The sequence below is a fragment of the Sminthopsis crassicaudata genome, chromosome 2 (assembly GCF_048593235.1).
Source record: "Sminthopsis crassicaudata isolate SCR6 chromosome 2, ASM4859323v1, whole genome shotgun sequence".
NCBI classification, from domain to species: Eukaryota; Metazoa; Chordata; class Mammalia; order Dasyuromorphia; family Dasyuridae; genus Sminthopsis; species Sminthopsis crassicaudata.
The window spans coordinates 431,765,590-431,781,841 of NC_133618.1; the positions used below are offsets into that span (position 1 = coordinate 431,765,590).

At 36.2% G+C, this 16,252-nt stretch overlaps 1 protein-coding gene across 1 annotated transcript in view; it reads left to right on the forward strand.

Annotated features, from left to right (window-relative positions):
- SPDYE4 (speedy/RINGO cell cycle regulator family member E4) overlaps positions 1 to 16,252 on the forward strand; it is a 50,550-nt gene that overhangs the window by 10,355 nt on the left and 23,943 nt on the right. The window lies entirely within an intron of this gene.

Consider the following 16,252-nt stretch of genomic DNA (forward strand, 5'->3'; position numbering starts at 1 on the left):
GGGGATGAGAGATGGAAGGAGACAAGAAAGGACAAACATGGAAAGACATAGGGGAAAGGACAGGAGAAAAGAAAAAAAAAGTAGAAGCAAATTTATATGGAAGAGATACAGAAGAAAGCCTGCAGAGAAAAAGGTAAACTATGAGATCTTTAGAATAATTTCATTGAAAGGAGAGCATCTCTGATGAAGATGGGATAGAAGCATTTTGAAGTCAGGAAGGATGGGAACTCATAGACAAAGCAAGGAATAAAAGCAATACGTTTTCTATACTCTCAAATGTTTTCTTATTCACTCCAAACTTAGGTCTTACAAGAAGGGATATTGAGAAGGGAAAGACATCTGGAGAGAGAGCAGCTGAAGATAGGGAAAAAAAAACTGAAGGTAGAGGAAATTCATGAGTATATGAAGGGTCATGAGAAATTCCTGAAAGCAGATGTCCAGAGGCAAACTGGCAAAAAGTACAAATGATGTTGAAGACTTAAAGAAAATGAAATGAACAAGATGATAGGGACAGCTTGGACATCAGTTGAAGAGCATAGAACAGCAAGTAAGATGTGAAACAAGGAAAAAGGAGAACAAATCTCTAAATGAGCAGCAGCTACATGGTTAAAAAAGTGGAAAAGAATAATTGGAAGCCTTTGAAAAAAAGAAGCAGCAAAGATCTGAGGAACTGGGGAGATGAGAGAAAATGTTCTGAGGGATAGAGAACAACTACAACTTAAGATGAGTTTATTGGAGGCATAGTTGAGGAACTATCTAACCCAAGTGGGAAATGAAGTGTCACTCACAGGCCAGACCCAACTACTTACTGATTGGCATAGGAGCTTTTAAATTACTCCATTTCTTCTCTGGGCCATTTTAACCAGGAGATTTCCTCCTTCAAACGGCTCATCAATATTGGTGCTAGACTTAGTGTAACATCCAATTGGCCCACTGCAGTTCAGAACTTCTGAACTTAATTGATCTGCTAGCATCAGTCTTCCTGGTAACAGGGATAATAAGTGTATACTATCAAATACAGACAAAAGAATAGCTCCTTAAAAATATGTAGAGGAGATTGTTTTGGATATGAGAACAGAATAGTTTCAGCCATGAAAAACAGGTGCAATTACAAAAAAAATGAGGGAAATTGAAACTAGTAGAATAAAAAACAGCCGAAGAGTTATGAATGACAGAAAAAAGTGACAACTGAGAAGAGTGTGACAAGATGCTGGAACTGTCTCTAACAGAAATGAAAGACCACAGGAAAAAGGAGAATCAAAGAAGACTAGAGCAGGGAGAATATAGCTGTGCAGATCTATGTTCTCTGAAGAGAGAGATACTGGTGAGGGGAAATGATGAAGTCATGAAAAGACAGGAGAGGAGAATGTATGGAGATGATGGTAGTTAGGGATAACAAAACTGGAGAAACAAAACATTGCTAAAAAGCTGTGAACAAAAGAGAGGAAGAAAAAGAAGCAAAAGATACTGCAATAATTCAGAAATCTTATAAAATAGAAAACAAGAGGACATAGACTATGAAGGAGCAGGTTTATGTAAATAGCTGAAGTCAGAAAAAAATTAGAAAAGACAGAAAGAGTCAAGACAAAAATGGAGTAGGGAGTTGAGAGCATCCAAGAGGATATGAGAGCAGAGAAGGCAGGAGCAGAAATTTTGAAAGTGTGAGGGACAACAAAAGAAAATAACCAAATAACCAAAAAAAGAATACATGAATGATAGGAGCATATGAAGAGTCCTAAAAAAAGAGGAACTAAAAAGAAAAGCAAGAAGAAATGGAAATTCTTGAACAGCTGGGGAAAAAAGAAAAGCAGATGAAAAGGGGAAATGGCATTTAAACCTGAAGGTGAAAGGTAAGGAATCATGAGAAGAGAGAATATACAGGAACCAAGGAGATAGAAGCTTTTATGGATCTTTGAACAATGCAGAAAGGAGAAACAAAGGAGAAACGGAAGTTTGAAACAAAGCTAGGGGAAAATGACAATAGCTAAGATAATTGGAGAAGCACAAGAGATTGAAGTAGAAAAATGAGAGCAGTTAAGGAGCTGCAAATGGAGAAAACAATTTGGAAGCCCTGGAGAAAAGCAAAAAGGAGAAAGAAGTTGATGAGAATGGATTAGAGAAATGGGAGCATGGAAGAACCAAAGAATAAAGTTCCATTGAGAAGGAGCAGAGGCTATGGAATAGAAAATGAGCATAGCTAAGGAGTTATGAATAACAGAAAAGATCTGAAGAGGAGGAAATAGCAGTATAGATTAAAGCAGATGAAAGTAGAATTAGGAAAAAAAGAAGCAGAGCTGAGAGCAGAAAAGCAGAGCAGATTGAATCAGAATGATTAAACAGTTGAAAAAGTCTGAGAGACAGAAAGCAGCTGAGGAAAAGTCCACAGAAACAATAATTTATTAAGCACGTGCCAGGCACTGTGCTAAGTACTAAGGATTTTTTTTTTAAAAGGAAAAACAGAGGAATTAGTAAAAACAACAGAGAGAGAGAGAGAGAGAGAGAGAGAGAGAGAGAGAGAGAGAGAGAGAGAGAGAGAGAGAGAGAGAGAGAGAGAGAGAGAGAGAGGAGAGTAGTAACTGAAGGATCATATAGAGGAAAGGGAGGAAAGACCAGTAAAAATTAAATCAGGCTAAGAGTTATGAAAAATCAAGAGGATCAAAGGAAAATAGAGAGGCAAAGGAGAAAAGGAAAATGAACATGGAGGACATTGAGAAGCTCCTCAAAATAGACCAACTAAGAAGAAACAGAAGTGCAGCAGAAACACAATAGCAGCTGAAGGAGCCTGCATAACAGATGAAAGAATATCTATAAAGAAGGGGGAAGGATAAGCTTCTGAAACCTGAGTTCTGGGAGCAGCCAAAGAACCAAGAGTAGAAAAACTTCCAAAGTGAGGTGATGGGAAGTGACAGAAAATCTGTAAAAGGAAAAAGAAAAGCAATGAGGATTTAATCAAGTAATTAAATCTGGAAATTCAACAAAAATTTGTTGAAGAAAATGAAATCAAAGGGAGCAGCAAAAGAACCAAGAACAGAATGAACAGAACTGAGAAGAAAGTATAAGCCAAAGATAATAGAGAATTGGGAAGTAATTGAATAGTTGTGGAAAATAAAAAAAGAGATGAAAGGAGACAAAGGTTAATGAGAAGATAATACCAATCAGAGTTGCAAAATAAACTAGAGTGAGGAGATTGGAGGCACTTTAGAACAGGATACAATTGAGAACAAAGAAGTAAAGAGGACTTCAAAGTTAGGAGATGGAGGTGAAGAAAATCTGTCAAGTCAAAGAAGACAAACTATTGTGACAAAGCAGCATCTAAAACTTGAAAGAAATTATAGTGAGGAAACCAAAGCTTTATCTATGTACAGAAGGAATGAATCTAGGATCTCTTAAAAGTCCTTCCCTTCAATATCTCTTTACCACACTCCCTCAACATTCTCACCTAGATACATGGGGGCTTCTTCAGGGGTTCTGAAAGAGGACAGAGTCCTCTCAGCATGAGATGGTATTCTTTTTCTAATGAACTCAACACTATATCACTTCCTTGCCCTCCCAGCATGCTGAGGAGTACAAAGTAGAACATTCCTCATAGCTGTTCCACCTGAGGAAGCAAGTGAGAGCTGAAGCGATGACCTGGGACCCAGTACTTCCTCTTGCTCTCCAGTGTGTTCATATTTTGTCTGCATTTACCCCACTCTTTGCTTCTAATTGATGAGGTCTAGATTTGGGGTACCCAAATGAAATTGAGGTCTAGTGGCAGGTTTGGGGTACAGGGGTACAATAGAGCTCCCCTATAACTCCTTTGTATTTGGCCCAAGGATAAGGAGTTAAATGAGGTCTAGTAGAGGTGCAAGAGTCTCCTGTAAAGGAATTTACAGGCCTGAAAACCTAGATTGATAAAAGAGGTTTATTATGGGATTTGGAAGTAAAGTTAAAAGTCTAGTTAGTAAAGGGTGTTAAGAGATGAGGGCACTGGAAACAGTATTCTAGTGGGCAGAGAATCCTTGGTGCCAGGCATAGTGCTGGCATGTTTCGACCCTCTGCAAAGAGAAGACTCCAGCTTGGCTCTTTTATAATGAGAGATTTAGTTAAAGGGGCCTGTGGGTGGAGTCCCAAATTGGCTCAGATCCGAGGGGGGGGTGGTAGAGCCCAAGTTGGCTCAGATCTGATGGAGGGCAGGGAAAGGCCCGGATCTTCTATTGGAATTCAAAGGGATACTTTTGACCAGGATTTATGAATCAAAGGTCCTAGCTTCTTGAATTGATAATACATCAGCTAGGAGGGGCTGGGAATCAGAAAGGAATAAATTAATCTGAAAGGACTAGTTTCTTAAAGGGACCCCAAGCTGCATCATAATGACCTATTTGCATCTAATTACTCTCTTTAGTGTCTCACATTTTTCATTTGCTGCTCTTAGTTCCTTCTCTTTCACCTCTTGCCATATACACTACTCCTTTTGTTAAAGTGAGTCTCCTTTTCAAGTGATGCCAACACAGTAGCATCCATCCTAGCTAATGTATAATTCCTGCATCCTCTGCTGCTTCTCTTTCACAAGCTCATTCTATTGTGTTAATTCATATCATTACAATTTCTATATTTCCTTGCTCCTCCTCCTATCCTCCTTTATTTCTACCTTTTATTTCTTGTTTCCATTGCTTTAACTGTCACTTTATTTTGTATTTCTCTATCACCTCCTTAGCCCACGTCTGAATTTTTAGCTGCCCCACCCCTTAAAAATTCTATATTTGTTCTTTCCAAGCCCCCCTTTTAATTCACTCAAATATGTTTTACAAAATTGTGTTCCAATGCCTCATTATAGCATGGAAATGACTTTTGGTTATGCTGGCATGATGCAAAGTCTGCTAGGACCTACTATGTTCAAATATGTTTTCAACTGAAAATTATCTAATTTCCATGAAGCATTCAGGATTTGAGAATAAGAAATGAAAGATCAGAATCTTGTAGATTACAGAAACTTATTCCTATGTATTATAAATTCATTTTTCCAAGTTGGGCATACTCAGATAATTGGGAGAGCATTAAGAACACAAAATTAATTTTACCAACCAGGAAATGGAGTTTACTGAGGCTATAGTCACTCTTGAATTAGCTGTCTTTCTGCAGTGAAATACTTGTAAGAGTGTTAAGGGACAGGTCAATACTCCAAGAGCCTCCGCAGCTGTGGATTCATAACATCTGAAGGAGTTGCAAGGCAGCTTTTGCTGACACAGGTGTTGCAGACTGGGAATGAGATAAATTGGAGGCAGAGGGAAGAAGAGGTCAGACAATCAATGCAACTGCAGCTCAGTCTCCTATCGGGTGGCTTCCGTGTATTCTATCAGCTCTCCTGTGTCTTCCAACATAAGAGCAAAAGAAAATCTGTATCCACTTAGAAGAATATAAATGAAGAAATGATGCACGATTGAGATTATTCCATATAAATTACTGATGATACAAATGGGAAATGAATAAAAGAATAGACATTAAACCATTATTTCCTGAAGAAATTTAAATGAGGTAAAATTACTTAGCATTATGCCGCCAAAACAGTCCATAAACTTCAGCCAGCAAACATTTGATCTCTTAAACAGATCAATAAACTAAACATGTCAGTTTAGAATAAGCATTAATTTACAAAATCTTTCAGATAAAGATGGCGTAATGAGAAATAATGGCTTATAAAACAAAAGCAATGGTGGGAAAAATTACTTTAGAAAAAGTTAAGAAGTCTAAGGAAAGGCTCACCAAAGGCACTGAAGAATGCAATTAGGACAACAGGCAAAAATCGAAAAAGATTTTAATTTCTTTAATACTCCATCAAAAACATTCACTCCATTTGGAGTCATTTATGAATTCTTTACAGATACTAAAAATAAACTTAAAAGCAATCAAAAAAATTTTAAAGGATAAAAATGGTATGCAATTGAGGCAACTAAGCCTAATAAGCTGCTGTTGCTCAAAAATCAGAAATAAGTAATGAAAAACACTATTAGTTTCCTAAAGAAATTTAAATCACTTGGAAATATGAGACCAAAAGAACAGTAACTTTAGCCATCAAATAATTTCCTTGCTAAGAAGAAAAATGGGACAGTCAGCTTATAGTTTCTGACTTCTGAGAGATAAGATGTTTTAAGAAATACTGAAAGACAGATTGAGAGAATGAAGAAAAATCATTCAAAGGGTATTTGGCTATCTGGAATAAATTCTCTTCAATGACAGTCATCACATTTGGATTTTGACATGATCTTCAATATGATGCATGAAAAAAATTTAAATAGCACTAAAAAGATGTTTATAGAATTGCATGATCAGAACATATATAGGCAGAAGAGGTCTTTATTGAGGTTTTGAAGATGTGGAGGAACTGAGATTTGAAATTTCTGAGAGTTCATACCAAGTATATGTGGGAAAAGATCTTTGACATTTTAAAAAGATTAATAAAATATCAATATACTAATTTATATCCCTTTTCCAACATCTACAAAGTCTTTATGGAGACAATATATGCACAGCAAGGCATCCTTGATGAAAAAGTAAAAAGGGAAAAGGCAGGCCTTTGCAACAATGTTCCACAACAAATAACAGGTGCTTAGTGATAGAATTTATTAAAAGGTGCAGAAAATATGAAATATCACTTTGTTCCTTGTTGACTATGAACACATTTGATTTGAATTATTTGTTATCATACAGGTTTTCTTCTGGCAAGATATCTCCCACATTGAGTCAAAACTATACAAACTAGATAACAATAGAGGCATTTTTGTTTCATGATAGATCAAACAAGAAATTTTGCTTTGAAATGTATTTGTCACTATCATGGATCCATGTAAAGTTGAAACCAAAGAGGGATTCCCTATGAGATCTTGAATATATTGCCATTTTTAATTATTTGAAATCAATTTAAATTACTCAACAGCAACATTGCTGCAATAATATCTATTCAAAATAATGTGAATAATGGGCCATCTGTATGTGTGATTCATCCAGCTGCATATTATGACCACAGACATGCTTTATTTTTTTCCCCTTTATCAAAAGTTATAATAGACTATTTTTATTACTAACCTCATTTAGGAGTCAAAACAGCGTTGCTAGTCCCAGAATTGTATGAGAAGATGACATCTGATGACATCCCAACCTCACTCTGGATCAAGGGCCTATATTTTAAAATCAGTGTTATTCTAGTGATGCTTTGTGCTTCTGAGAAATACCATGCTGCAATCTCTGAAAAATGAAAGTTCCAGGCTAGCCAGCTGGCATTGGAGAATGCATTCTTCTCAATCATAGAGAATGAAGAAGGCTGCAAATTTATCCCCAGTGGAAGAGTGCAGTGTAGTGGTATAAAAACATCAGAAATATGTGTGGCTGAAGAAAAGTGGGGCAAAATGTAGAAATAACTGATAGAAAGGTTGGAGACTGCTCCTTCCTTTGCTCCTTCCTTTACCCCTCCCTCCTACTCCAGTCATAAGTTTCATAGGACCTCCATGGGGAATTTCTGGAAAGACAAAGACAAGAATTGAGCTGAATGGAAGATTGTATAAGCTGAAAATTGAACCACTAGAGATATCCACATCAGTGAGCTTAAGTCAATGATCCACTTATCTGCTATCTTTAATTCTTTTTTAACTTGCCTTCTCCATCCTTCTTAGCTCCTATCTATACCACTCACATTTTCATAGCTCTTTCTCAGATCCTTTCATAGCCTCAGTTCTTGTTACTCTTGTCTCTAATTCTATTCCATCCAGTATTAAAATTTCTTTTGCTGCTTCCTCACAATACATAGATTTAGTGATAGAAAGCACTTTAGATATCATTTAGTAGTTGTACTACTACTAGTTATGGTTGAATCCTAATTACTCCTTTTATAAACTTTTCATTATCCAACTTATGTTGTATTTTTTGGTTCTCTTGCTTCCATCATCTTTGTCTTCTAATCTTGCCCAAGCAATTACCTTCTCTCCTAATTTTCTCCTCTAATATAGTCTTCTGCCAGCATTTACCCTTCCATTTCAAATCAATATTATTGTTGCCCCTCCTCTCTTTCTTTCCCTTGTTCTTTTCCTCCCTTTTATATTTCCTCCTCTCCTTTCACTCTTTCGCTCTTCTCTTTTCTTTCTCTCCCCCCCCCCCGTTTTTGTCCCTTTGTCCCTCTCCTTTCATACTCCTTTCTTTCCCTCCCCTTTTTCCATCTTTCCCCTTCTCTTTTTGGCCTATTTTACCCCCCTCCCTATTTCATACTCTGTCTCTGTGCTGTCTTTATCTCCCCTTTTCTATTTCTTACCTCTCCTTTCCTTTCCTTTCTCTTCTCTTTTCCATCTCCTTTCCTTCTCTTTCTTTTCTTCACCCCTCACTGTCAGTGGTATGTTCTTTTCCTCAGCTTCAGGCATCACTTCCATACCTTTCATGTCAGTTTTTCTTTTGCATTAGGTAGTTTCCATCACACTATCTCCTTTTTAATGGACTATATTTTCTAAGCTCCTCACCTATTCCATAGTTGTTCTCCTATCATCCTAGCTGATTGCTTCTGTTGCCAATTTTTCAAAACTCCTTAGCCCAGACATCTTAACTGCTCCCACTCACTTTGCTGCTTCTAGCTAAACTTTTTGATTGCAAATTGTCCCCATTACTGGAAGCTATTTCTGGTTTCTCAGTTTAATTTACCTGCCTCCATTTCTAATCTTTCCCCTCAACTTTTCCTATGTCCTCTGTTCCACCCTCTTTCATAATTACTCCAATCTCCTAAAATTCATTTCCTTCAAATCTTTGCATATATTTAGTTCCTCTAATTTCCTTAACCTCTTCTCACTCCTCAGTTTTTCTTATTTCCTCTTACATCTTCAATTTTTCTCACCTTTTGTCATTTATTCAGTTTCTTTTATCTCTTCTAGATTTTTTCCTCTGTTTTTGCTACTTATCTTGTATTTCCTCCACTTCTTATTTCAGAAAATCCTGTCTTCTCAGATATTCTTGTTTTTTAGTATTTCTCATCAATTCTTCCTACAACATCAATTTCTCTCACCATTTCTTTAGGTCTTCACTCAGTATTTAGTCTTAGTTGTACTTTTTTCTTTCCCATCAATTTTGTCCAAATCCTAATCAGTTCTTCACATCAATTACTATAGTAGCAGTTAACACAATTTCCATTCCAAACAAATCTTTTTTCATAAGCATATCCTTTATAATACTTCACATTATTTTTTTCCTTATCTTCTTTGTTCTCTGCTGTTTTCATTTCAGGTGTTCCTCTCCCTTCTATTGCTTCCATTTCCTTAGTTTCTTTTCCCATCTTTAATGTTTTTCATTTTTAAGCTATCCCTCTCTTTAATATTTCTTCTTTAGATTTCTAGATCAATATATGTTTCTTTCATTTCTTCTATGGCTCTCTGGGTCTATTCTCTATCTCTGTCCCTGTCTCATGTTCCTCTCTGTTATGTCTGTCTCTCTGTCTTTGTTTTTTCTCTATCTTTGTGGCTGTCTGTCTGTCTCTCTAATTAATTGCCTCACTTCTATTTCCCTTACCTTTGTTTCTTCCTCAGTTGCCATTCTTGTCTCTCTTGCTAAGTCAATTAAGTTAATCACATATCCATTCCATTTTTATCTTTCTCTTTTTTTCTGTGGTGTTCTTATCATCCCATCTCAGATCTATAATAACCATAGGCAGTTGGGCATTTTTGCCCCAAGGTGAAAAATGCAGAAAGCATAAAATTTAGAAGGCACAAAAATGCTACACATGCAGACTAGAAAGAGATAAGGGGAATTTAGATACTAAATGAGGGCCAAAGGTCCTCAGAGATACTACTGATGGCAGGAGAAAGAGAAATAAAGGATTTCAGGCAGGTGTGTGTATGAAAGACAACCTTCTATTGGTTTCTTCCTTGCCTTTTTGTCCTATAAATTAATTCCCAATCCACCTCATTATTCCTGCCTAGATTTCCTCTTTTCAGGCAGGTCAGTAATAACTCCCACCAAAGATGAGAAATAACCTTGGTGCTGATTTCTTTTATATGTAGATGAGACTTCTTTGATAGAGTATAAGAGTATGGGATGCTAAGTGGGTTACTTAAGTTCCCTTCAGTTACTATCTCTTCTGTTCTTAATAGTTCTTATTTCTTAACTCTTCATTTCTTTAGCTATTTCCATTTCCTCTTCCCATTTGTTCAGTTCCTTCCCTTCTCTCATCTCTTCTCACTTCCTAAGTTCCTTATATTTCTCGAGGAAGTCCTAGTTCATTTCCTTCCTCCACCTCATTTTTTATGCTCTGTTTTCCTATCTTCTGCTCAGTGACTCTCAGCCCCTTGCCTTTTCTCAACCCTTTACATCTTCTGAGATAATATTTGTAAAGCACTTAGCCAAGTGCCTGGTACATAGACAATGCCTAATAAATGCTTGTTTCCTCCCTTCCTATTCCCTCAAATTTCCTAAAATAAAAAGATTTATATGGTGCTTTGCAATTTCTCAGCTTGCCATTGGTTATATTATAATTCACATTTTTATATGTTAGGAAATTCAGGAGCCTAAGAATTAAGTGACTACATCTAGATTTGAATACTTATTAAATGTGTGATCTGGCCGAATCTCTTGTTGCTTCATCTTTAGAATGAGGAGATTGGACTGTATGTGCTTATGGCTTAAATTCTCTGATTTGTGTGAGGACACATAACCAGTATGTAGCACAGCTAAAATTTGAATGTAAAGTTCTGACTCTATAGGTCCAGTCTTCTTTAAACAATTAAATTATTTCTCCATTGTATTTTAAATTGATTTATTGATGGTTAAAACTGGACTGTTTTCAATTTATAACTATAGCCAGTTTCCCATCTTCTTTAAATCATCTCTCCTTTAAATTCCTCCCAGATACATAGTCATAGTACAGTTTATAAATTTTATAAATCCCTAGTGAATTCCATTAATGTTCTTTTAAGAATTTTTTCAACTTTGCATTGTCATCAACAATTTGCAAGGTAGGGAATAATAATTCAGAGGTGTTTTGTTTGTACCACTCCTATCCCATTTCCTTTTTCTTTTTTAATGGGAATATTCAAGTGGAATGCTATAGACAATAGACTTGAGAGTTAACAAACCATTTGTCAAAATGTTTCATAAAATCTTTATGAATGGGATTGTAGACAAGAGGGCTAAATGGTTATAGGATTTAGTGGGAAAAGACAGATTTGAATGACGATATAGATATGTCTATATCTATAGTATTAATTGATCAATATCTACCTGGAAGAAGGACTCTAAAGTATCCTAGGATTTATCTTTGGTTGTATTTAATACTTTAATTGGTCAATTGGATAAAGGCAAATATGAAGATACTTGTAGTTGCCAAAGCTGATGGGGCAGTGAATAGTACATATAGTTGACAATAATGTAGACTCTTTTGCTCTCATCCCCACTGTCACAGCATCTAAATCTCAAAAACTGATTTAAATCTTAAATCTCAATTCTAAAGATAACTAACTAACTAGAAGATAGGGGAAGTATGAAAAATACGTGAAAAAATATAAAAAATGAAAAATCTATGACAATTAGATTACAAGTTCAATATGGACAGCAAGAGTGACTTAGAGTGGCTAGGTGGCTTATTGGATAGAGTGATCATGTTCCTGAGTTCAAATCTGTCTTCAAACATTTACTAGCTATATGATCCTGGGTGAATTATAGTCATATTTCTCTGTTTCCTCATCTGTGTAATGAGTTGGGAAAGGAAATGGCAAAACCACTTCAGTATCTTTGTGAAGAAAATCACAAAAAGGGTCATGAAGAATCAGATATAACTGAAATGACTGAAAAAAATAACTTCAATATAAAACAATAGAATGACATGGGATAGGCAATAACATAATACCTACAATGTGCCTAGTTATTACTAAGGACTTTAATATCTCATTTGAACCTCACAGTCTTGCAAAATAGGCATTGCTAGTAATCCTATTTTACATTTGAGTGAGCTGACACAGACATTAAACGACTTGCCAGTATGCATATGCAAGCAACATTTATAATGGATACAAACTAGAATCATATCCAGTAAGATCAGAGGTGAAACAAGGTTGCCCACTATTACCATTACTATTCAACATTGTATTAGAAATGTCAGCATTGGCAATAACATAAAAGGAGATTAAAGGAACTAGAGTAGGTAATAAGGAAACCAAATTATCATTTTTTGCAGATGATATGATGGTATACTTAGAAAATCCTAGAGAGTCAACTAAAATAACACTAGAAACAATTCACAGCTTTAGCATAGTTGCAGGATACAAAATAAATCCACAAATCAGAATCCAGATTTGGGACTAGAACTCTTTATCTACTGAAACAGCTACTTGCCTTTGCTGCCATGACAACTGATAAAGCAGTCAAAAACAATTATCAAAATCTTAGCCTATTGAAAGAATCCAAAATGGTGGAAGAGGGATGATACTCCTAATGTCCTCTACATCAGATCATATCTGGAAATCTCTTTCTGATTCTCATGGCCAGTTTTTACAAAGAGTATTAACAAGTTAAAATGGGCCTAAATTTTGGAAGATCAATATGCTGGTTAGGGGACTAGGAACTATGATATATTTGAACTGGTTGAAGGAACTTGTTAAATTAAACTGAGAAGAGAAAAGTAGATTGTTGTAGACATGATCAAATATTTGAAGTTCTGTCATGTAAAAAAGAAATTAGATATTCCATTTTCTATCACTATCTTCAGAGAATAGAATAATAGTAATTTCTAGAAGTTATTGGGAGAAAAAAATTAGTTTAAGGTAAAGAACCTCTACCATTAAGGTGCTCAAAAGTTGAATAGGCTGCCTTGTGAAGTAATCATGTGGAAGTCTTCAAGAAGTTGTGAGGTGACTACTTGCTGAGGATGATACTGAAAAGAAATGAAGTCATGAGTGGAATGGATTTTTCTATTTTCTTGAAGTACTGATTTTTCTGACTATATGATGAAATATTTGGCTTTTATAGAGGAGGAAACTGACAGTTGGAGAGAGAGAAAATGTATTGCAATAGGTCACACAGCAAATTTGTATTTAGGCAGAGATAGATGCCAGGTCTCTGGATTCTCAGGTTAGTACATTTTCTAGTCCTGCCTTTCCAGAACTTAGCCTAGCCTACACAGGTTCTGGGTAACAATCCTTTAAATTTGAATTCTGTAATAAACATTATTTGGAATTTCCAAAGGGCTTCTAATTTTCAACTTCATGAAGGCTGTGAACCCCTGGAGCCCTTCCAATAGAACAGATGCTGATAAGGGGTTCTTAATCCTGAGGGTTTAGGAATGACAGACCTGCTTATCTCAGTCCCTATTTTCTGAAGGAAAGAAGAACTTATCTCATGAGAATGACTTAATTGTTCACTGAGCCTTAAATTTTTAACCTTTATGGATTTAAGTCTTTGTTTTTCCATTTATGGGCCAGGTAACCTGGGGCAAGTTCCTGTGCTCTAAAGTTTAGTTTCCTACATTGTCACCAGAGGAATCATGCATTGGGTATGGCTTACTCCAGAGTGTTATTGTAAGGGCAGCATGTTATAAACTATAATTCCCATAAAAATGTTGACTGCATGCTATAATGAGTAGAACACTTGATTACATTCAAGACCACCTGAGTTCAAATCCTGTCTCAGACACTTAATAGATGGAACATCCTGAGAGCAACACTCAATATGATTGATTATCACTTTTCTCGTTTTTAAAATGAGTTGAATAATTTATTATTCTATTATTATAATCTATTATTTCTAAGGTTCCATCTAGCCCTAATTATTTGATCCTAATTAAGCTCCTCTTATAATTATTCACTTATTAATCTTAAAACCTACATGAAACATCAATCTTCTCTGTAACATCTCTGATAAATGGTTATCCAACTGAACATTTCCAACAATTGGGGAATTTAAGCATCACAATGGAGTTCATTACTGTACTGTGCTAATATTTGGAAAGTTGTTGGTTGTTTCACATGACTGAAAGCCATAGGATCATAGAATCACAGATTACAGAGATTTTTTTTATCTCAATTCTATTTTACAGATGAGTTAATTGTCAGAAAGGTCAACAAAGGCTTCAGATTTGGAAGAGACTTTAACAATTATATATTTCAGAACTCTGCCCAAAATGGGTATCCCATGTATTATAGAATCAATAAGTAGTTGTTTTGCCTTTTCAGGAATACCTCTATTCACAAAAAAAAAAAAAAAAAAAATTAGTGCCTCACATAGCCACCCACTTTACTGTAAGCTAATTATATTTTTAGGAAATTCTTGAGTCACCCAAATTGTACCATTTAGAAATTTATATACATTGGTCTGAATTCTACCTTGTGGAGACAAGAAGAATAAGCTTAATTCCTTTATCCTATTACAGCTATTCAATAACTAGTAAGATTCTGATGTCTATCAAAATTCTGTTTTCTACACTAAACATTCTTCAGCCAGCCCTCTTATGACATGATCTCTTAAGTTCTTCTCTGTCCCACTTTCCCTCCTCTGGATATTCCTCAGCTTAGCAAAGACATTACTAGAAGATATTAGAACACTTCAGATGTGGTTTGATGAGGGCAGAGGAGAACAAAGCTTCTACTCTATTCAACTATTAAGTGTAATGGAGATGATGTTCTGTGGTTGGCATATAGCCCACACCTGCTTTATAATGTTACTCCTAACACCAAAGAGTTTGATCAATCAGGTAGGACTTTATTTCCTATGAGCATAAAAGTCTATGGAGCCTAAGAAACAGATTGTTCTATTTACCTGGAACAGCCTCTCCCTATCAATCAGGTATTTCTAAGTAATCCTGGACACTTACCTTGATTTTGTTCCTGATGGGTGGCCAATAACCAACTAGAAAATTTAGGGATTAAATTTAATGTGAATTTAATGTGCCACGTCAACTTATATCAAAGGGCATTTTTACCACCTGAAGAATTATGGTAATATCAACAGCAAAGCCTGGGAGGTGAGAAAGGGAATCTGCAAAGAAACAGAACATTCTGAAGAGACAATATGGCCTTTTCCCTGCTCTTAAATAAGGCTTTTTTGGGTCTCTTTATCATAGCATCATCTGGGTTCTCAGGTAAGCACTATTCTTAGTCATACACACTTGGGGAACCTGTGATTTGCCAGAAACTGTAGGAAGAAAACACTGCATGTTCTGGAGTTGTTCCTGTCATTGTTGGGATCCCCAAGAACAAATTAGAAAAATATGTATTTCTATGCTGGTTATAATGTGTATTCCCTGATCAAAGTCCATAATGAAGAATTGTGCTATTAGCCATTTAATTCTATACCTTTTGTCAAGCAACTATTAAGGCATTACAGTAAGTATTTTGGCACTTGTCTGCTCTGAAAGTTGTTGAATCTGGTATTCTATGCATTTCAGTGAGAAAAAAAATATTTCAGCACTTGATGCTGGCTAGGTACTGATGGATCTTGATTGCTGTCTTAGTTGAATAGAAGGAATGGGAAATTGGCCAGAAGAACTAACCAGCCCCCACCACTGGCACTATAGCCCTCAGCTATGGGCAAATTTCCCCCCTTCCTACACCCCATGAAGGTTGTAGTAAAGGACTGACAGGTTGGAGTCCACAATTTTGAGGGTGTGGACCAATTCCTGCAGGACAATGTGGCTGTAGCACATGTTTCCCCATGTCCAGAAAAGTAGCACTGGAAGAGAAATAGAAAAGCTGGCCTACTCAGCAAGAAGAACAGTAGCAAGAGCTATGATGGTGGAGAGAACAGCAGTGGAAGGAACCCAGGTAGAGGCTGGGATGGCATGAGCAGAGGGCCCAGGACTCTTAGCAGCTCATACCCAGGCAGGAGCCATAGCTTCCTGTTCTGTCAGATTTCCAGCCCCACTTCAAGGAAACTTAAATAATTTAGGTGGGGGGAGTCAGTATTGAAGTTTTAATTTCTCTCAGAAAGTGAATTGGATCAAGAAGAAAGTTATCTGGCTAGATGGGCTGAGCTGGACTGGCTTATTTCTCCACAGCTAGAAGCTCCTTCTGCTCTTTGACGAATTAGGTAGGGAGGGATTATTATTACCTGCAGATTGAAGATTTATTTCTGATTGGCAAAAGTCATTGAGTATTCCTCCTTTTCTTCACTCATTGTGCCTTCAGAACCAATTAACAAGTACCAAGGTAACATATCTATTCTTTGATCTGGGGATGATAAGGAATTTATATAAATTACTGTCTCTGCTCTTCTGGATTTGCTTTTTAGTAGTAATATACACAACAATTAAAGCAGAATA